The following is a 22669-nucleotide window of genomic DNA, read 5'->3' on the forward strand; positions in this document are numbered from 1 at the left end:
ACACTGGACGTGAAGAGCATGCGCCTTCCACCATTTGCACGCCCCCTGCAAGTGCTGGAAGGAGCACCCGCAGTCCAGTTCCTGATAGTCAGATTGAAGATGTCAGTGTTGAAGTACACCAGGATGAGGAGGATATGGGTGTTGCTGGCGCTGGGGAGGAAATTGACCAGGAGGATTCTGATGGTGAGGTGGTTTGTTTAAGTCAGGCACCCGGGGAGACACCTGTTGTCCGTGGGAGGAATAGGGCCATTGACATGCCTGGTCAAAATACAAAAAAAATCAGCTCTTCGGTGTGGAAGTATTTCACCAGAAATGCGGACAACATTTGTCAAGCCGTGTGTTGCCTTTGTCAAGCTGTAATAAGTAGGGGTAAGGACGTTAACCACCTCGGAACATCCTCCCTTATACGTCACCTGCAGCGCATTCATAATAAGTCAGTGACAAGTTCAAAAACTTTAGGTGACAGCGGAAGCAGTCCACTGACCAGTAAATCCCTTCCTCTTGTAACCAAGCTCACGCAAACCACCCCACCAACTCCCTCAGTGTCAATTTCCTCCTTACCCAGGAATGCCAATAGTCCTGCAGGCCATGTCACTGGCAATTCTGACGAGTCCTCTCCTGCCTGGGATTCCTCCGATGCATCCTTGAGTGTAATGCCTACTGCTGCTGGCGCTGCTGTTGTTGCTGCTGGGAGTCGATCGTCATCCCAGAGGGGAAGTCGTAAGCCCACTTGTACTACTTCCAGTAAGCAATTGACTGTCCAACAGTCCTTTGCGAGGAAGATGAAATATCACAGCAGTCATCCTGCTGCAAAGCGGATAACTGAGGCCTTGACAACTATGTTGGTGTTAGACGTGCGTCCGGTATCCGCCGTTAGTTCACAGGGAACTAGACAATTTATTGAGGCAGTGTGCCCCCGTTACCAAATACCATCTAGGTTCCACTTCTCTAGGCAGGCGATACCGAGAATGTACACGGACGTCAGAAAAAGACTCACCAGTGTCCTAAAAAATGCAGTTGTACCCAATGTCCACTTAACCACGGACATGTGGACAAGTGGAGCAGGGCAGGGTCAGGACTATATGACTGTGACAGCCCACTGGGTAGATGTATGGACTCCCGCCGCAAGAACAGCAGCGGCGGCACCAGTAGCAGCATCTCGCAAACGCCAACTCTTTCCTAGGCAGGCTACGCTTTGTATCACCGCTTTCCAGAATACGCACACAGCTGAAAACCTCTTACGGCAACTGAGGAAGATCATCGCGGAATGGCTTACCCCAATTGGACTCTCCTGTGGATTTGTGGCATCGGACAACGCCAGCAATATTGTGTGTGCATTAAATATGGGCAAATTCCAGCACGTCCCATGTTTTGCACATACCTAGAATTTGGTGGTGCAGAATTTTTTAAAAACGACAGGGGCGTGCAAGAGATGCTGTCGGTGGCCAGAAGAATTGCGGGACACTTTCGGCGTACAGGCACCACGTACAGAAGACTGGAGCACCACCAAAAACTACTGAACCTGCCCTGCCATCATCTGAAGCAAGAAGTGGTAACGAGGTGGAATTCAACCCTCTATATGCTTCAGAGGTTGGAGGAGCAGCAAAAGGTCATTCAAGCCTATACAATTGAGCACGATATAGGAGGTGGAATGCACCTGTCTCAAGCGCAGTGGAGAATGATTTCAACGTTGTGCAAGGTTCTGATGCCCTTTGAACTTGCCACACGTGAAGTCAGTTCAGACACTGCCAGCCTGAGTCAGGTCATTCCCCTCATCAGGCTTTTGCAGAAGAAGCTGGAGACATTGAAGGAGGAGCTAACACGGAGCGATTCCGCTAGGCATGTGGGACTTGTGGATGGAGCCCTTAATTCGCTTAACAAGGATTCACGGGTGGTCAATCTGTTGAAATCAGAGCACTACATTTTGGCCACCGTGCTCGATCCTAGATTTAAAGCCTACCTTGGATCTCTCTTTCCGGCAGACACAAGTCTGCTGCGGTTGAAAGACCTGCTGGTGACAAAATTGTCAAGTCAAGCGGAACGCGACCTGTCAACATCTCCTCCTTCACATTCTCCCGCAACTGGGGGTGCGAGGAAAAGGCTCAGAATTCCGAGCCCACCCGCTGGCGGTGATGCAGGGCAGTCTGGAGCGACTGCTGATGCTGACATCTGGTCCGGACTGAAGGACCTGACAACGATTACGGACATGTCGTCTACTGTCACTGCATATGATTCTCTCACCTTTGAAAGAATGGTGGAGGATTATATGAGTGACCGCATCCAAGTAGGCACGTCACACAGTCCGTACTTATACTGGCAGGAAAAAGAGGCAATTTGGAGGCCCTTGCACAAACTGGCTTTATTCTACCTAAGTTGCCCTCCCACAAGTGTGTACTCCGAAAGAGTGTTTAGTGCCGCCGCTCACCTTGTCAGCAATCGGCGTACGAGGTTACATCCAGAAAATGTGGAGAAGATGATGTTCATTAAATGAATAATAATCAATTCCTCCGTGGAGACATTGACCAGCAGCAATTGCCTCCACAAAGTACACAGGGAGCTGAGATGGTGGATTCCAGTGGGGACGAATTGATAATCTGTGAGGAGGGGGATGTACACGGTGATATATCGGAGGATGATGATGAGGTGGACATCTTGCCTCTGTAGAGCCAGTTTGTGCAAGGAGAGATTAATTGCTTCTTTTTTGGTGGGGGTCCAAACCAACCCGTCATTTCAGTCACAGTCGTGTGGCAGACCCTGTAACTGAAATGATGGGTTGGTTAAAGTGTGCATGTCCTGTTTATACAACATAAGGGTGGGTGGGAGGGCCCAAGGACAATTCCATCTTGCACCTCTTTTTTCTTTAATTTTTCTTTGCGTCATGTGCTGTTTGTGGAATGTTTTTTGGAAGGGCCATCCTGCGTGACACTGCAGTGCCACTCCTAGATGGGCCCGGTGTTTGTGTCGGCCACTAGGGTCGCTAATCTTACTCACACAGCTACCTCATTGCGCCTCTTTTTTTCTTTGCGTCATGTGCTGTTTGGGGAGGGTTTTTTGGAAGGGCCATCCTGCGTGACACTGCAGTGCCACTCCTAGATGGGCACGGTGTTTGTGTCGGCCACTAGGGTCGCTTAGCTTAGTCATCCAGCGACCTAGGTGCAAATTTTAGGACTAAAAATAATATTGTGAGGTGTGAGGTATTCAGAAAAGACTGAAAATGAGTGGAAATTATGGTTTTTGAGGTTAATAATACTTTGGGATCAAAATGACCCCCAAATTCTATGATTTAAGCTGTTTTTTAGTGTTTTTTTAAAAAAACACCCGAATCCAAAACACACCCGAATCCGACAAAAAAAATTCGGTGAGGTTTTGCCAAAACGCGGTCGAACCCAAAACACGGCCGCGGAACCGAACCCAAAACCAAAACACAAAACCCGAAAAATTTCAAGTGCACATCTCTAATGTTTAGGGGTGTTGCCAGTTTCCAGAGGGGTTTAATCCAGCCAGCACACTGGTTTGCCTAACCATTAGAGAGTGCATGGTCTAGGCCCCTTGATATATATAATGTAACATGTATAATATATAATTCAAGTGCACAGTCTGGAACCTGATCCCTAGAGGAGGAGGTGGGGCCCCAGACACTGGGGCCCACTGGTGGTTTCCCCTGTGCCCCTGTGGGCCAGTCCGACGCTGTCTGTGCTTACTCCACACTGTGTCCATACACTCAAGTGGCTGAGCTGACCTATCTGTGTCCACTGAGTCCATCCACTCTAGTGGCTGAGCTGACCTATCTGTGTCCATTCATTCCAGTGGCTGAGATCACATGACCTATATGTGTCTACTGTGTCTACACACTCTAGTGCTGCTTAGTGTTGTTAGTATTGGCCAAGCTAGATTACAGTATAGGCAGTTAGCAAGGTCATTGCTTATTATTTTTTATAGCACAGGAATTTAGTTACATCTATTGTTTAAGTGCTTCACACTGGTGCTGCACTGTGACTCCGCAGGCCCGCCTTTGTTGACAAAATAAATATAAGCAGTTTGACTCGCAGCTTTGGGTAGTCATTTAAAATATATTTTTTTAAATTCTCTTTTTTTATACAAGCTGTGTGCACTGTACTATACTGCACCTGTATTGACATAATAAATATAAGGGGTGTGATTCATCTCTGTGAGTTTTCATTTTCAAAAACCATGAAAATAATTACTCTTTTGTTTGTACAACTTGTGTGTGTTGAGTTCATCGATATGGATAGCAATCAGTCAAGACAAGAGCAGGAGCAGCAACCAACTACTAGCGCTGCTGCCAGTCATAATAGTACAACATCTACTAAAGGTGTAGAAATCCCTGAGGAGAGTCTAGGGGTGTATATGTTAACTATGTGTGAGTCCGACATTTCTCAGACTGCACTCATAGAGAAGCCTCCTTACACCATTTCTGCACCATCTGCAAATGTGGAGATGAGTAGTACAAGTAAAGATGGTGATGATGACATAACAGAAATTGAGGATGCTAGGGTGAAAGTGAAACAGGACGAGGGGGATATTTGTGAACTATCTGACACTACTGAGGATGATGAGGATGTTTATAACGTTACTTGTGTAAGTCAGTCACCAGTGTCAGTAGTTCTTTCCCATGATAGCCATTTTGATGCCTGGGCATAAGACCGAAAAAGTCACCTCTTGGGTATGGGAATAATTTTACCCAAATCCTGACAACATTTGTGAAGGCATCTGCTCTATATGTGAGACCAAAGTTAGCAAAGGGAGGGACATTAACAATCTAGGCACCTCTTTCATGTTATGTCATTTGCAGCAAGTTCATGAAATTTATTTTACAAAATTATAATAAATTTGTAGTAATTAACAACCTCATCATCAACCGCCTTAGTTGTTGGAGTTAGTTCCTTTAAAAAAATGTTTTGTGGGGGCTCAAATAAACCAAGCTGCTATTCAGCCACAAAAGTATCAGTTCCCGTCGCTGAAGTGGTTGGATGTTAGACTGTACATATTTTTTTTAATATCCAACAAAACATTGGATGAGAGGGCCAAAGGATAATTCCATATTGCACCACTTTTATTTTCTGCCACTGCTGCGTGGCAATGTTTTATAGATGTGCTATAAACTGCTGTGTGTTTGTGCCACTGCTCTGTTGCTTAGTAACCAGCCAGCTCGTTGCAGCCTTTGGCCTACACTGGGATGAAGACAATATTGTGAGCTGTGGTCAAAATAGTCTGGAAATGACTGGAAATTAACATTATTGAGGTTAATAAAACTGCAGGAACAAAAAAAGGACCAATATGTGATTTTAGCTATTTTTTGTTAATTTTTGAAAAAGAAAAAATACAGATCTAAAACCAAAACACTTGAAAGTGGTTTTGGGAAAACCAAAACCAAAACATGAAGTTAATATAGATCCAAATCCAAAACATGGGGGCCAGCATACATTCCTAGTGCATTCACAAGGATAGTCCAGCCTGTAGCCAATCAGTGTATTAGTACGTTCACATCGATATACAATAACAACCTGTAGCCAATCAGATTATTAAAAAATCATTCACAGGGATAGACTAGCTGTAGCCAATCAGATCATCAGCACATTCACATTGATAAACTAGGGTGTAGCCAATCAGTGCATTAGTAACATTCACATGGATATAAAGTAGCAACTTGTATCCAATCAGAATATTAAATCATTCCCAGGGATGGACCAGACTGTAGCTAATAACATAGACAGACCAGCCTGTAGCTAACCAGAGTATTAGAATGTTATTCATAGTTAGCTGCTCACTTCTCCACCCCCCTCTCTCTCTCTCTGCTCATAAAAGTGCCATCATCATGGTCAGCGCAAAAATGCACTGACACTAACTTTGGGGCAAGAGATCTGTTGAAATCAAATTGTTCTGTCTGCGCACAGCACTGCCTACATGAACCATTTGGGGCAACTAAAATGGTGCATGGACTACATCACAAAACATACCCAGAAAGACTAAAAAATCTCAATATGTATAGTTTGGAGCAGAGAAGGGAAAGGGGGGACACGATAGAAACTTTTACATATACAGTATCAAGAGTTTTAACAAAGTCCAGGAGGGAAACATTCTCCAAATGAAGAGAAGCAGTAGGACACGAGGACATGCACTGACACTGGAGGGGGGGGGGGGGAGGTTCAGGGGAAATTTGAGGAAAAATGACTTCACAGACAGGGTAGTGGACAAGTGGAAAAGCTTCCCATCAGAGGTGGTAGAAGCTAAGACAGTAGAACAATTTGCATGGGGAAGACATAATGAGATCCTTACAAAGCAATAAGGATCAAATAAGGTTTGAGATAAAAATATGATAAAAAAAAGGGGGCAGACTAGATGGGCCAAGTGGTTCTTATCTGCCATCAAATTCTATGTTTCTATGTTACATTCCCACAACATGCTCTTACTCTACTTAGGCTGTGCGATGAAATACTCAGGATTATACACAGCTGTATTTTACCAAACAGCTCCCCACCGTGGAGGACATCGCATTTAGGAAACCTCAAGGCGGCCTCTCCCTCCCAGACGCGAGTCCGTGCATGGTAGCTATAACCCAGCCCGCCACTACTCAGAGTGAGCAAACGGGCGGCCTCTCTTCTCCTTCTTTCAGAACCGTAATTAACTCTATGTTTAAATTATAAGCATTAATAGAACTTTATACTCTTACAAGGTATATTCATTACGCTATGAGAGCCTATACTGATTCAGAGGAAAGGCAATACATATGATAAATGTATACAAGAAGTAATTGTGTTGCTAATATGACCTCTTAAGTCACACGCGTTTTCTTCTTTTTTGGAATAGCAACATATTTTTGCAGGGACGGTGTTTCACTTAAAGAACAAAATGTATCTTTGTTGCTCCTTTTCCCAATAGCAAATGTGCAATTGGACAATAACTTATGTGTTTAAACAGCTATATATGTCTCATTGTATCTAAGTGACTATATAGTAGAGGCAACAACAAATAACAGTTATTGTATTTGAACTACCCTCCTCCTCTCACCATTCTAGAGTGTTCCGCATGAGGAATAGCAATTCAATTCTTTCCCCTGCACTACCCTGTCAGGGAATCAGGGGTTAATTGTCTTGGTCCTACTAGCTTAATACCTCCTCCTTTTCTTCTTTCTGGCATGGTTGGGGGGCTTACCCTCTCTTATTCTTCATCCAATACCGATTGGCAAGACGAAAGAACAGCAGAAGGGAGGCTTTTTCCTGTATCCAAACCATCTCTACCCTCATCTTTCTATCAAAGTGTAATGGATTAATGTACAAAACAGGTGCTAATGAAAAAGGATTGGTAACCCAAAAATATTAGGGGATCCAACCACTATACCCAATTTGTTAAGACTCTTTTATTGAGGTACAGTTGCCTCATACCTCATGTTTCCTGCCTTGTAATCACAGTAGTATACGATATTGCAGTACATAGGATAAAAAAAAGGAGGATTGGCAACCCAAAAATTACCAGGGGCTCCAGCTGCTATATCAATGATATTAGGATATCCAAACTGAGGTATAAGTGCCTCATACCTCTTTATATCTAATTTGTTCTAATAATAGTATAAGATATCATAACACATAGGAGAAAAGAATATAATCACAGAATATAAACCTTTTGTGACTTATGATTCAAACAAATCCCTCTGACCCATAAAATATGGGCTACTTTTGATCAGATGATGGTCACTTTTTAGGTATAAATATCTTGCTATCCTAAACTATCAAATAAATTGGAGCAGGAGGTTACATGCACAGTTGGCACCTTTATGACTTTGGCCTAGCTTCTTCCTACAATCATACCCCACTACGTAAACCCAATCTCGTCTGATCTTGGAAGCAAAAAAGTGGTGGGCCTGGGTAGTACTTGGTGGACGACCACCTGGGAAGACCAGGTTTTGTAGGACACGGATCTCAAGAAGTCATGTTCTGGAACGGGACCTTTGTGCGTACAGAACTCCATATATTCATTAGTCAGGTATATAGGACCAATTATCTAAGAAATTTTTACTATGGTCGCATACACGCTTACATAATTAAGCACAATTTTTAAGGCAAACCTAATAAATAATTTACTTGTAATATAATTCTTTCTATGTGCTATTAAGCTACTGTTTCTGGAAATAGAGTGCTCCCTATCAGGGTTATTCTTTTTTTCTTCTTTTTGGTATTTACATAATATCTGTTTCAAACCCGCAGGAGCACCGCTGACTGCCACTTTCTTCCACCTTAAAGTAAATTATTATATAGGTGTATGGGTGATAAAGTAAAGGGGTATATCCCATGAGTGTCAGATTTCTTCCAGAAGCCATTATTTATATTTAACAATCCTGTGCGGCTCTCCCAAACTAGAGATGAGCGCCTGAAATTTTTCGGGTTTTGTGTTTTGGTTTTGGGTTCGGTTCCGCGGCCGTGTTTTGGGTTCGAACGCGTTTTGGCAAAACCTCACCGAATTTTTTTTGTCGGATTCGGGTGTGTTTTGGATTCGGGTGTTTTTTTCAAAAAACACTAAAAAACAGCTTAAATCATAGAATTTGGGGGTCATTTTGATCCCAAAGTATTATTAACCTCAAAAACCATAATTTACACTCATTTTCAGTCTATTCTGAATACCTCACACCTCACAATATTATTTTTAGTCCTAAAATTTGCACCGAGGTCGCTGTGTGAGTAAGATAAGCGACCCTAGTGGCCGACACAAACACCGGGCCCATCTAGGAGTGGCACTGCAGTGTCACGCAGGATGTCCCTTCCAAAAAACCCTCCCCAAACAGCACATGACGCAAAGAAAAAAAGAGGCGCAATGAGGTAGCTGTGTGAGTAAGATTAGCGACCCTAGTGGCCGACACAAACACCGGGCCCATCTAGGAGTGGCACTGCAGTGTCACGCAGGATGGCCCTTCCAAAAAACCCTCCCCAAACAGCACATGACGCAAAGAAAAAAAGAGGCGCAATGAGGTAGCTGTGTGAGTAAGATTAGCGACCCTAGTGGCCGACACAAACACCGGGCCCATCTAGGAGTGGCACTGCAGTGTCACGCAGGATGTCCCTTCCAAAAAACCCTCCCCAAACAGCACATGACGCAAAGAAAAAAAGAGGCGCAATGAGGTAGCTGTGTGAGTAAGATTAGCGACCCTAGTGGCCGACACAAACACCGGGCCCATCTAGGAGTGGCACTGCAGTGTCACGCAGGATGTCCCTTCCAAAAAACCCTCCCCAAACAGCACATGACGCAAAGAAAAAAAGAGGCGCAATGAGGTAGCTGACTGTGTGAGTAAGATTAGCGACCCTAGTGGCCGACACAAACACCGGGCCCATCTAGGAGTGGCACTGCAGTGTCACGCAGGATGTCCCTTCCAAAAAACCCTCCCCAATCAGCACATGATGCAAAGAAAAAGAAAAGAAAAAAGAGGTGCAAGATGGAATTGTCCTTGGGCCCTCCCACCCACCCTTATGTTGTATAAACAAAACAGGACATGCACACTTTAACCAACCCATCATTTCAGTGACAGGGTCTGCCACACGACTGTGACTGATATGACGGGTTGGTTTGGACCCCCCCCAAAAAAGAAGCAATTAATCTCTCCTTGCACAAACTGGCTCTACAGAGGCAAGATGTCCACCTCATCTTCACCCTCCGATATATCACCGTGTACATCCCCCTCCTCACAGATTATCAATTCGTCCCCACTGGAATCCACCATCTCAGCTCCCTGTGTACTTTGTGGAGGCAATTGCTGCTGGTCAATGTCTCCGCGGAGGAATTGATTATAATTCATTTTAATGAACATCATCTTCTCCACATTTTCTGGATGTAACCTCGTACGCCGATTGCTGACAAGGTGAGCGGCGGCACTAAACACTCTTTCGGAGTACACACTTGTGGGAGGGCAACTTAGGTAGAATAAAGCCAGTTTGTGCAAGGGCCTCCAAATTGCCTCTTTTTCCTGCCAGTATAAGTACGGACTGTGTGACGTGCCTCCTTGGATGCGGTCACTCATATAATCCTCCACCATTCTATCAATGTTGAGAGAATCATATGCAGTGACAGTAGACGACATGTCCGTAATCGTTGTCAGGTCCTTCAGTCCGGACCAGATGTCAGCATCAGCAGTCGCTCCAGACTGCCCTGCATCACCGCCAGCGGGTGGGCTCGGAATTCTGAGCCTTTTCCTCGCACCCCCAGTTGCGGGAGAATGTGAAGGAGGAGATGTTGACAGGTCGCGTTCCGCTTGACTTGACAATTTTGTCACCAGCAGGTCTTTCAACCCCAGCAGACTTGTGTCTGCCGGAAAGAGAGATCCAAGGTAGGCTTTAAATCTAGGATCGAGCACGGTGGCCAAAATGTAGTGCTCTGATTTCAACAGATTGACCACCCGTGAATCCTTGTTAAGCGAATTAAGGGCTCCATCCACAAGTCCCACATGCCTAGCGGAATCGCTCCGTGTTAGCTCCTCCTTCAATGTCTCCAGCTTCTTCTGCAAAAGCCTGATGAGGGGAATGACCTGACTCAGGCTGGCAGTGTCTGAACTGACTTCACGTGTGGCAAGTTCAAAGGGCATCAGAACCTTGCACAACGTTGAAATCATTCTCCACTGCGCTTGAGACAGGTGCATTCCACCTACTATATCGTGCTCAATTGTATAGGCTTGAATGGCCTTTTGCTGCTCCTCCAACCTCTGAAGCATATAGAGGGTTGAATTCCACCTCGTTACCACTTCTTGCTTCAGATGATGGCAGGGCAGGTTCAGTAGTTTTTGGTGGTGCTCCAGTCTTCTGTACGTGGTGCCTGTACGCCGAAAGTGTCCCGCAATTCTTCTGGCCACCGACAGCATCTCTTGCACGCCCCTGTCGTTTTTTAAAAAATTCTGCACCACCAAATTCAAGGTATGTGCAAAACATGGGACGTGCTGGAATTTGCCCATATTTAATGCACACACAATATTGCTGGCGTTGTCCGATGCCACAAATCCACAGGAGAGTCCAATTGGGGTAAGCCATTCCGCGATGATCTTCCTCAGTTGCCGTAAGAGGTTTTCAGCTGTGTGCGTATTCTGGAAAGCGGTGATACAAAGCGTAGCCTGCCTAGGAAAGAGTTGGCATTTGCGAGATGCTGCTACTGGTGCCGCCGCTGCTGTTCTTGCGGCGGGAGTCCATACATCTACCCAGTGGGCTGTCACAGTCATATAGTCCTGACCCTGCCCTGCTCCACTTGTCCACATGTCCGTGGTTAAGTGGACATTGGGTACAACTGCATTTTTTAGGACACTGGTGAGTCTTTTTCTGACGTCCGTGTACATTCTCGGTATCGCCTGCCTAGAGAAGTGGAACCTAGATGGTATTTGGTAACGGGGGCACACTGCCTCAATAAATTGTCTAGTTCCCTGTGAACTAACGGCGGATACCGGACGCACGTCTAACACCAACATAGTTGTCAAGGCCTCAGTTATCCGCTTTGCAGTAGGATGACTGCTGTGATATTTCATCTTCCTCGCAAAGGACTGTTGAACAGTCAATTGCTTACTGGAAGTAGTACAAGTGGGCTTACGACTTCCCCTCTGGGATGACCATCGACTCCCAGCGGCAACAACAGCAGCGCCAGCAGCAGTAGGCGTTACACGCAAGGATGCATCGGAGGAATCCCAGGCAGGAGAGGACTCGTCAGAATTGCCAGTGACATGGCCTGCAGGACTATTGGCATTCCTGGGTAAGGAGGAAATTGACACTGAGGGAGTTGGTGGGGTGGTTTGCGTGAGCTTGGTTACAAGAGGAAGGGATTTACTGGTCAGTGGACTGCTTCCGCTGTCACCCAAAGTTTTTGAACTTGTCACTGACTTATTATGAATGCGCTGCAGGTGACGTATAAGGGAGGATGTTCCGAGGTGGTTAACGTCCTTACCCCTACTTATTACAGCTTGACAAAGGGAACACACGGCTTGACACCTGTTGTCCGCATTTCTGGTGAAATACCTCCACACCGAAGAGCTGATTTTTTTGGTATTTTCACCTGGCATGTCAACGGCCATATTCCTCCCACGGACAACAGGTGTCTCCCCGGGTGCCTGACTTAAACAAACCACCTCACCATCAGAATCCTCCTGGTCAATTTCCTCCCCAGCGCCAGCAACACCCATATCCTCCTCATCCTGGTGTACTTCAACACTGACATCTTCAATCTGACTATCAGGAACTGGACTGCGGGTGCTCCTTCCAGCACTTGCAGGGGGCGTGCAAATGGTGGAAGGCGCATGCTCTTCACGTCCAGTGTTGGGAAGGTCAGGCATCGCAACCGACACAATTGGACTCTCCTTGTGGATTTGGGATTTCGAAGAATGCACAGTTCTTTGCTGTGCTGCTTTTGCCAGCTTGAGTCTTTTCATTTTTCTAGCGAGAGGCTGAGTGCTTCCATCCTCATGTGAAGCTGAACCACTAGCCATGAACATAGGCCAGGGCCTCAGCCGTTCCTTGCCACTCCGTGTGGTAAATGGCATATTGGCAAGTTTACGCTTCTCCTCCGACAATTTTATTTTAGGTTTTGGAGTCCTTTTTTTTCTGATATTTGGTGTTTTGGATTTGACATGCTCTGTACTATGACATTGGGCATCGGCCTTGGCAGACGACGTTGCTGGCATTTCATCGTCTCGGCCATGACTAGTGGCAGCAGCTTCAGCACGAGGTGGAAGTGGATCTTGATCTTTCCCTAATTTTGGAACCTCAACATTTTTGTTCTCCATATTTTAATAGGCACAACTAAAAGGCACCTCAGGTAAACAATGGAGATGGATACTAGTATACAATTATGGACTGCCTGCCGACTGCAGACACAGAGGTAGCCACAGCCGTGAACTACCGTACTGTACTGTGTCTGCAGCTAATATAGACTGGTTGATAAAGAGAAGATGTCTATGTAACTATGTATGTATAAAGAAGACTGAAAAAAATCCACGGTTAGGTGGTATACAATTATGGACGGACTGCCTGCCGAGTGCAGACACAGAGGTAGCCACAGCCGTGAACTACCGTACTGTACTGTGTCTGCAGCTAATATAGACTGGTTGATAAAGAGAAGATGTCTATGTAACTATGTATGTATAAAGAAGAATGAAAAAAAACCACGGTTAGGTGGTATACAATTATGGACGGACTGCCTGCCGAGTGCAGACACAGAGGTAGCCACAGCCGTGAACTACCGTACTGTACTGTGTCTGCAGCTAATATAGACTGGTTGATAAAGAGAAGATGTCTATGTAACTATGTATGTATAAAGAAGAATGAAAAAAATCCACGGTTAGGTGGTATTACAATTATGGACGGACTGCCTGCCGAGTGCAGAGACACAGAGGTAGCCACAGCCGTGAACTACCGTACTGTGTCTGCTGCGACTGGATGATAAATGATATAAAAAATATATATATATCACTACTGCAGCCGGACAGGTATATATTATATATTATATAATGACGGACCTGCTGGACACTGTCTGTCAGCAGAATGAGTTTTATTTTTATAGAATTAAAAAAAAAAAACACACAAGTGAAGTCACACGACGAGTGTTTAACTTTTTCAGGCAATCACAATATAAGTATACTACTAACTATACTGGTGGTCAGTGTGGTCAGGTCACTGGTCAGTCACACTGGCAGTGGCACTCCTGCAGCAAAAGTGTGCACTGTTTAATTTTAATATAATATGTACTCCTGGCTCCTGCTATAACCTATAACTGGCACTGCAGTAGTGCTCCCCAGTCTCCCCCACAATTATAAGCTGTGTGAGCTGAGCAGTCAGACAGATATATAATATATATAGATGATGCAGCACACTGGCCTGAGCCTGAGCAGTGCACACAGATATGGTATGTGACTGACTGAGTCACTGTGTGTATCGCTTTTTTCAGGCAGAGAACGGATATATTAAATAAACTGCACTGTGTGTCTGGTGGTCACTCACTATATAATATATTATGTACTCCTGGCTCCTGCTATAACCTATAACTGGCACTGCAGTAGTGCTCCCCAGTCTCCCCCACAATTATAAGCTGTGTGAGCTGAGCAGTCAGACAGATATATATAATATTATATATAGATAATAGATGATGCAGCACACTGGCCTGAGCCTGAGCAGTGCACACAGATATGGTATGTGACTGACTGAGTCACTGTGTGTATCGCTTTTTTCAGGCAGAGAACGGATATATTAAATAAACTGCACTGTGTGTCTGGTGGTCACTCACTATATAATATATTATGTACTCCTGGCTCCTGCTATAACCTATTACTGGCACTGCAGTAGTGCTCCCCAGTCTCCCCCACAATTATAAGCTGTGTGAGCTGAGCAGTCAGACAGATATATATAATATTATATATAGATAATAGATGATGCAGCACACTGGCCTGAGCCTGAGCAGTGCACACAGATATGGTATGTGACTGAGTCACTGTGTGCTGTGTATCGCTTTTTTCAGGCAGAGAACGGATTATAAAGTAAACTGCACTGTCCTCACTAGTAAACTCTCTCCACTCAGTCTCTACACTTCTACAGTAACAGTACTCCTCCTAGTCAGCTCCAGTAAATCTCTCTCAGTCTCTTATAATCTAAATGGAGAGGACGCCAGCCACGTCCTCTCCCTGTCAATCTCAATGCACGTGTGAAAATGGCGGCGACGCGCGGCTCCTTATATAGAATCCGAGTCTCGCGATAGAATCCGAGCCTCGCGAGAATCCGACAGCGTCATGATGACGTTCGGGCGCGCTCGGGTTAACCGAGCAAGGCGGGAAGATCCGAGTCTGCTCGGACCCGTGAAAAAAACCATGAAGTTCTGGCGGGTTCGGATTCAGAGAAACCGAACCCGCTCATCTCTATCCCAAACCCCATTTTTCTTTTGGGAGACTACAAGTCTCAGCATGTCCTGTCTGGCACTGTGTGTGACCTATTTCACTGTCATTTAAATTCAGCTTTTAGACAATGAGCTTTTCTGTATTTTCACTTTTTTTCTTTAACATTTTACAATGAAAGAAAGTTTGGAAGCCTGGTTATTATTGAGTATTCCATCTCCCCACAATCCCTTCCTGTGCCTTATGGGGGTATACTGTACCTCTCATCACCAGCAGCTGTGGCTGATGGATTTAAAACAGCAACAGTAATAAATGCATTACAACCCTGATTTAGTGATTATTAATATTGCCGTTTTAAATTCATCTACCAATAAATCCCACTCTATAGTAAGTATGCCAGTTTACACCACATTTCTGATAATGTACAGTATGTCCTGATTGCAATAGTGCCTTTGTGTGCACACTATTATGTGTAATGCCAGTGGTGCTAAGGGATGAGGGGTGCAGGTACTATTTACCTGGGCCTAGGCCTGATGGAGTGGCCCAGGCTAGGCTTAAGTCCCCGCCCCCCTCCGCCAGTTACGTGCTTGAAGTACTATTTTTTCTGTATTTTTTTTTAAGGGTGCATGACTATGGTTCCCACGATTAGGCCACACCCCCTGAAAAGTACCTGGGCCCGGCCAAGCTCTTTACTGCCCTGTGTAATTAATGTGTCTTAGAGGTCCTAGGTACGAATCAGCTCTGGTGTTTGTGCCGTTTCTGGACAAGCTGGTTCCTGACATAACTTTTAGGCACAAATGAGTACAGGTGGCAGTCATATATACAGTATTGTACAGCAACAACTGTTCATTCTGAAAGCACTGACTGACAGATAGAAACACGTCCACTCTCTTAGATAAGATTGGGGGATATTAAGTGTCTCTCTCATCTCTATTGTCAGCAAATGGTCTAACATGCTGCCTCACAGTCCATACATCCATGAAACAGCTCTTCTTCCTGAGATGAATCAGAGAGACGAGACAAATTTCCCTTATGCATGGAGATGTGCATTATGTGAATGTTCCTGATCACATATTCACAAAGTCTATCTCTCGGAGCTGTCATGGGTATAAAGATATTTCAGCAAGTCATGCTGTGTCTTTAACATAACATTCATTGATTGCTTTGTGCACACCCTTGGCATCTTTTGCATTGTTTGTTGCTTATTGTGCTGTTCCATGCTTTTCAACCTTACCTTTCTATCATCAGAAGCAGCATTGTTTATTTAGATTGCTCTTTGGTAGAATATGAAGCTGCAGGGCATAGGGTTATTGGATAGGGGAGAGGAGGGATCAAACTTGCCTCGCTCATGTTGAGAGCACTCTGATCGGCAGGATTACCATTAGAAATTGTAGGGCCTGAGACTGGCTAAATAGACAGGGCCCCTCCTTCCCCCCAAAAAAAAGTTTCTGCCACACTGCTCCACCCCTATGTGATGTCATACATTGTGACATTACTTATAGGTGGAGCATTGCGGACCTACAGGAACGGTTCACAGAGAGCTGATGTCCTGCCCACCAGCCTGCTGTTGATTAACAGACTGGTGCAGCTCTACAGGTATTGGCGGTAAGAGCCAGGGGTGGGCCCCCCTCTCTGTAAGTGCCCTGGACACCAGTCCCCACAGTCCCCCCCTGAGGGCTGCCAAGCTGTTCGGTATTGTGACCGCTGGCATCCCGTCTGGCGGTCAGTCGTAGTGAGTCTGATTCTGGGGCTTAGAGCAGATTTGTGACATATCCAACTCTGCCATATGATATATTATAACAAATGCTAGGAAAGCACTTATTATACAGGGAGCTGTATATTGACTTAGTATGCAGACTAATGGCAAGGAGTATCTGAAGGTGGATGATCCCTTTGCTGTAGCTTAGATTGTCCTGGTATTCTTTCTTGATGCATCTATAATAATAAAATAGACAATAGGAAACAATAGTAATGGTTTCTCCACTCACCACCTGGAGAGACGCATCTGTGAGTGGGAAACTGGGGCACTTTGTCCCCCACATTTTTTATATACACGCACTGAGCTGATCTGTAGTTGTAGCCCCCAAAGTGCAATATGACATTAGACTTCTGCTAAGAACAAAACAAGTGAGAATCCGACAGACACGTTTATTAGATGACTGTTGATAAAAGTAATTTTTGGAAATGTGTGTTATGACATTAAGCTGTTTTTAAGACTGTGTAATTAGGCAATAATCCCCCAGAATGAGCCATTCCATTACTACTAATATATGTATTGCAAATGCAAATTGTTATGATGCCATTAAATGTGTGGGGCAGGAGAGTAAAATGATGAATAAATACCCAGGGACCATAACTCTGCATAATGCATATATTACCAGTTTTTTTTGCCAGGAGTTGTGAGTGATCTTCTCTGGGTATTTTGCAAATTCTGCATTTTGTGCAGCACTGTACTGAGTATAATGAACAATGATACTGAGATAAGAAAATACAGTCATTTGGAAAACATGGCTCTTACTATGTGGTCTGTATCTATGGTGTGCTGCTGTTGGTGTCAGCAAGATACAGTGAAAGGAGATTTCATTAGCCTTCAGCAGGGGCGTTTTAAGAGAGGAGCCCCCTGCTCTCTGCCTGGAGCGCTGTAGAGTCTGAGCACTAGAGGGCTCACACTCTACTGTGCATGGGCAGATCTCCGGGAAAATGGCGCGGCAGCCATTTTCCCTGAGATTTCTCTACTGCGCATGCACAGAACTCCGTGAAAATGGCCGTTGAGACATTTTCACTGTGTTCTAATAGCGCTGCGGATGCCGGAGCGGGACTTCGGAGGGGTGAGTATTTTAAAAATGGGTGCAGTGTGTGCGGTGGGGCGCCCTCTAGACTCAGGGGCCCGTGTGCACCGCACACACTGCACCTATTATAGAAACGCCAGTGGCTTTCAGCTAGGTGTGGCCAGGTGTCCGAGTTCCTACTGACTAGACAGAAAGACAATGGGGTAAAGTTACTAAGGTGGGAGTTTTTTTTTAGAACTGGTGATGGTGCTCATAGCAACCAATCAGATTATACTTACCATTTACCTGGATGCTTCTAGAAGATATTAGAATCTGATTGGTTGCTATGGGCAACGTCACCAGTCCAAATAACACCCATCTTAGTAAATTTACCCCTAAAGGACGTACAGTATACCAAGCTGCAACATTGTGGACAACCAAAGTCATGTGTTATCTCTTTAATAGCGGGATGTACTATAGGAAAAATGCAGTAAAACCCCCGTTTTCGGGGGTTTTACTGCATTTTGAAATGTACTAACCCCTGGCCGATACCCTGTAGAAGCCTATGGGCTTCTTACCGCATCCCGCCGCCCTTTCCGCTCCGTGCCGCCACTCACCACTCCTGATGACTCCCCCTTACCTGAGTCTGGTTAGCCTTTTGGTGTGATCCCCCAACCTCTACCTACCCCGCAACACAGCCATGTCTCCTTCCGGCTGCAGGGAGGAGGAGGAGGAGGAGAAGCTGGGAGGTGACAAGCCACACAGAGACCCCCTGTCAACCTTCATACAGGTATCACAGGGGGTCTCTGTCATCGCATTGCAAAGCTAATCGCATATTGTTAGTACATATATGATTAGCATTACTGCGATTGTAGTCGATGGGCAGGGATGTATGCTAATCTTACGGCCACTGAACCAAGCATAAAGTATGTTTTAGAAATAAGGTATAAAATACAGCCTCTTTCTCTCTGGCCATAAGAAATTTTCCTTAGACTTTGGGATTATTGTACTTTTTGTAAAATTTAGACAGACTCAGTTGTTCCTTGGAGCAGGAAATGGCTTCCACCTTGTGACCCGTCCCAACAACCATGGATCATTGCAATATACATGGAGTGACCAATTGCTTCCCGTAGTTACTGCAGTCCCCGCAATATTGCTGTACGTAGCCTCACTGATGAGTTTATCTCCTTGTCTTGCCATCAACTTTGGAGGGACATCCCGACTTGGCAATACCCCTGTTGCGCTGCATTTTCTCCATTTATTGATGACCTTTATTACAGCGTTCCATGGTGCATGTAATGCCATTAAAATTCATACCCTCCAACAATGAGATCCTTTGACGATGACGATTAAAGTAAGATGTAACAAAGGGGGTAATTCAGACCTGATCACTCGCTAGCAGTTTTTTGCAGCACTGCGATCAGATAGTCGCCGCCTATAGGGGAGTGTATTTTAGCTGTGCAAGTGTGCGAACGCATGTGTAGCCGAGCAGTACAAAAAGATCTTTTGCAGTTTCTGTGCAGCCCAGGACTTACTCAGCCGCTGCGATCACATCAGCCTGTCTGGGACCGGAATTGACGTCAGACACCCGCCCTGCAAATGCTTGGACACGACTGCGTTTTCCCAACCACTCCCTGAAAATGGTCAGTTGCCACCCACAAACGCCTTCTTCCTGTCAATCTCCTTGCGATCGGCTGTTAGAATGGATTCTTTGTAAAACCCATCACACAACAACGATCCGCTTTGTACCCAAGCGACGCGCCTGCGCATTATGGTGCATACACATGTGCAGTTCTGACCTGATCGCAGCACAGCAAACAAAGCTAGCGAGCGATCAGGTCTGAATCACCACCAAAGACCATTACAAGGAAATCTTACATGATTTGGGGTTAATCACAATCGCTTGATTTTTAATGTCATTGGTTAACTCTGAATAGAGTTACAGCAAGATTATGAAACGGTGTGCACACTCATGCATTCAGGTGATTGTAGGATCTGTACAATGGCGCTGTGGACACTTTGTGGCACCTTATAAATAGAGGATAATAATAATATATTACTTCTTTTTCTTAAAATTGTATGTTTTGTTTCACTGGAAATTTGTTGTTTAGAACACAAAAATAGTGGATACTGTACATGTATGACTAGATATATCTTGGATTTCTGTCTTTAAATCACATAATCCTGCAATTACAATAGGTGTGTGTAGACTTTTTATGTCCACAGGGCCGGTTCTAGCCCTTCTGGTAACCCGGGTGAAAATAGGGGTGTGGCTTCATAAAGGGGTGTGGTCAATGTGCCCCCAGTAGTACTGCCCCTGTTTGTGCCCCCAGTAGTATTGCCCCCATTTGTGGCCCCAGTAGTATTGCCCCTGTATGTGGCCCCAGTAGTATTGCCCCCGTTTGAGGCCCTAGTAGTATTGCCCCCATTTGTGCTACTTTAAAAAAAAGAAAAAATTAATACTTACCATCCCCGCTCCTGATGCCCGACCGCTGCTGTCCTCCATCTCTGCCCGCTGGCGCCGCTCCTCAGATCTATGGGAGAGACGTCATTATGTCTCTCCCATAGAACCGCATAGACACTAGAGGTCAATCATGGCCCTTGTGTCTAAGTGCCGCTCCCACAATGCAGTGCGGTGCGCGATGACTTCATCGTGCACTGCACAGCAGTACCGGCACCAGGGGGGGGGAGGCACCACCAGTAGTGGATCTTGCCATGGTGGCGGAGCCCTCCAGAAGGTGGCGGCCCAGGCAAATATCCCGTGTGCCCGTAGCAAGATCCGCTACTGTATGTCCATAGTAGGTTTAGAAGTCTGGTTGTTTTATTGGAGGAAGTCTTAAGAGGGAGGGGTGTCGGGGGCTTTATATTTTACATAAGCTCTTAAATATTTCAATAAGAGCATAACCTACCCACATTCTACAGTATATGCCCCTGCAGTCAGATGATGTAACCTTTGCATCCATATACAGGCATCAGGTGATGATTATCCATGCACTGGTATATAAACACACAGACATAGGCGTGCGCACGGGGGGTGCCTGGTGCGCACAGGCACCCCCTAATGCACGGCACCCCCCACGCCTGTTGCAGCACAGCGATCGATGACCATCCTGTGCCCCGACCCTCCTGACGCCTGCAGCCGGACACAGCGCTCTGTCTGTACTATTGGCTGCCGGCGCACTGGGTACATGGATGCATACTCCTGGCTCCGCCTCGCGATGTGACGTTCAGATGTCACACCGCGCTCCTTCCGTCCCTGCTGCCCGCGCTCAGTCTCTCTTCTTTCACGGCGCTCAAATCCTCATGTGCCGCGGCCACCACGCAGCATCACGGTCAGCATGCCTCTAATGAGGACTCAGAACCGGAGGACACACGTTCAGCAGAAAAAAACAGAGGGAGAGGGAGAGAAAGTTCACTGAGGACTCGGAGTGTGTGTCTCTGAGGCAGTAAGTCTGTGTGTGAAATGCTCAGTGCTGCAACCTACTCCTGCAGGGAAGAGAGGGGCCAGGCCAGCCCAGGGGAATAAAATAACATGTATAAATTAAGTAAAGTTACAATAAAAAAAAAGAGATCTGTGTGCACTCAGAGAAAAAAAATTAAAAGAAAAATGGTTACATAAATATATAAGCCAGGGAGCCAAACACTCAGTAGTTCCCTGAGTCACTCAGAGTGCACCTATAGATCTAATTCTTTCCTTTTTTGAAACGTACTGTATTTGGCCAGGCTAGCCAGGGAAAATAACAGCTTCATACTGTGTGTGGTAATGTGAATTCAGCTCATACTGTGTGGAGTAATGTGAATTTGGCTCATACTGTGTGGTGTAATGTGAATTTGGCTCATACTGTGTGGGGTAATGTGAATTTCGGCTCATACTATGTGGCGTAATGTGAATTTCGGCTCATACTGTGTGGCTTAATGTAAATTTGGCTCATACTGTGTGTCGTAATGTGAATTTCAGCTCATACTGTGTGGCTTAATGTAAATTTGGCTCATACTGTGTGTCGTAATGTGAATTTCAGCTCATACTGTGTGGCGTATGTGAATTTGGCTCATACTGTGTGGCGTAATGTGAATTTCGGCTCATACTGTGTGGCTTAATGTAAATTTGGCTCATACTGTGTGTCGTAATGTGAATTTCAGCTCATACTGTGTGGTGTATGTGAATTTGGCTCATACTGTGTGGCATAATGTGAATTTCGGCTCATGCTCTGTGGCGTAATGTCAATTCGGCTCATACTGTGTGGCGTAATGTGAATTCGGCTCATACTGTGTGGCGTAATGTGAATTCGACTCATACTGTCTGGCGTAATGTGAATATGGGTCACTACTGTCAGTAGCTGGTGAGCATGGGGACATGTGTGACAAATGCTGGTGTCCTGCAGAGTTGAGGTCTGATGGCATAGATAGAGGCAAATGTGGCTCTGATGGCATATGTGTAAATTTTAAACTTTACTTGTATTATATTAAAACTTAAATGTTGGGCCCCCTAAATCTCCTATACTTTTCAGAGTGGCCCACTCAAAATCAGGGTGTAGGTGCTGGGGGGTGCAAGTGGTGGGGTGTGTGAGGGGGGGAGGTGAATGTATATGCACTAAGCCCCCACTATATTGTTCCACCACTGGGTCAGGGATAGGTTCAGGAAGTGTGAGCAGCAATAGGGTACAGAAGCAGCGAGGACTCGGGGTTATGCCATAGCGGTATCGGCCAGTGGTCGCACTATTATGTTTCATTTTAATTTACTTTATTATTAGGAACTAGAGAAAAATTAGATTAAGCTATGTGATTTTACTGAGAGAATGTAAAATAGTGCTAGACATGTCCTTGGCCGGTGCTGGACACACCAAAAATGCGGCGCTAGACACACCCCTCCGGCGGTGCACCCCCTAATAAAATTAGCTGCGCACGCCTATGCACACAGATGAGTGACATGACAAATCTGCGTTTGCAATGACAGTCTGCATATTGCAGCTTACTTAATGACCTTCATGTGTCATAAACTAAAACAAGTCTGTTACAGTCCCGTCCAGATGGAGGCCATAATGAATGC

The 22669-nt window shown here is 45.4% G+C and overlaps 1 pseudogene; it reads left to right on the forward strand.

Annotated features, from left to right (window-relative positions):
• The first annotated feature begins 7812 nt into the window (after positions 1-7812).
• Positions 7813-7930, forward strand: LOC134913828 (5S ribosomal RNA; annotated as a pseudogene).
• Positions 7931-22669: the final 14739 nt, after the last annotated feature.

The sequence above is a fragment of the Pseudophryne corroboree genome, chromosome 4, assembly GCF_028390025.1.
Source record: "Pseudophryne corroboree isolate aPseCor3 chromosome 4, aPseCor3.hap2, whole genome shotgun sequence".
In the NCBI taxonomy this organism is placed as follows: domain Eukaryota; kingdom Metazoa; phylum Chordata; class Amphibia; order Anura; family Myobatrachidae; genus Pseudophryne; species Pseudophryne corroboree.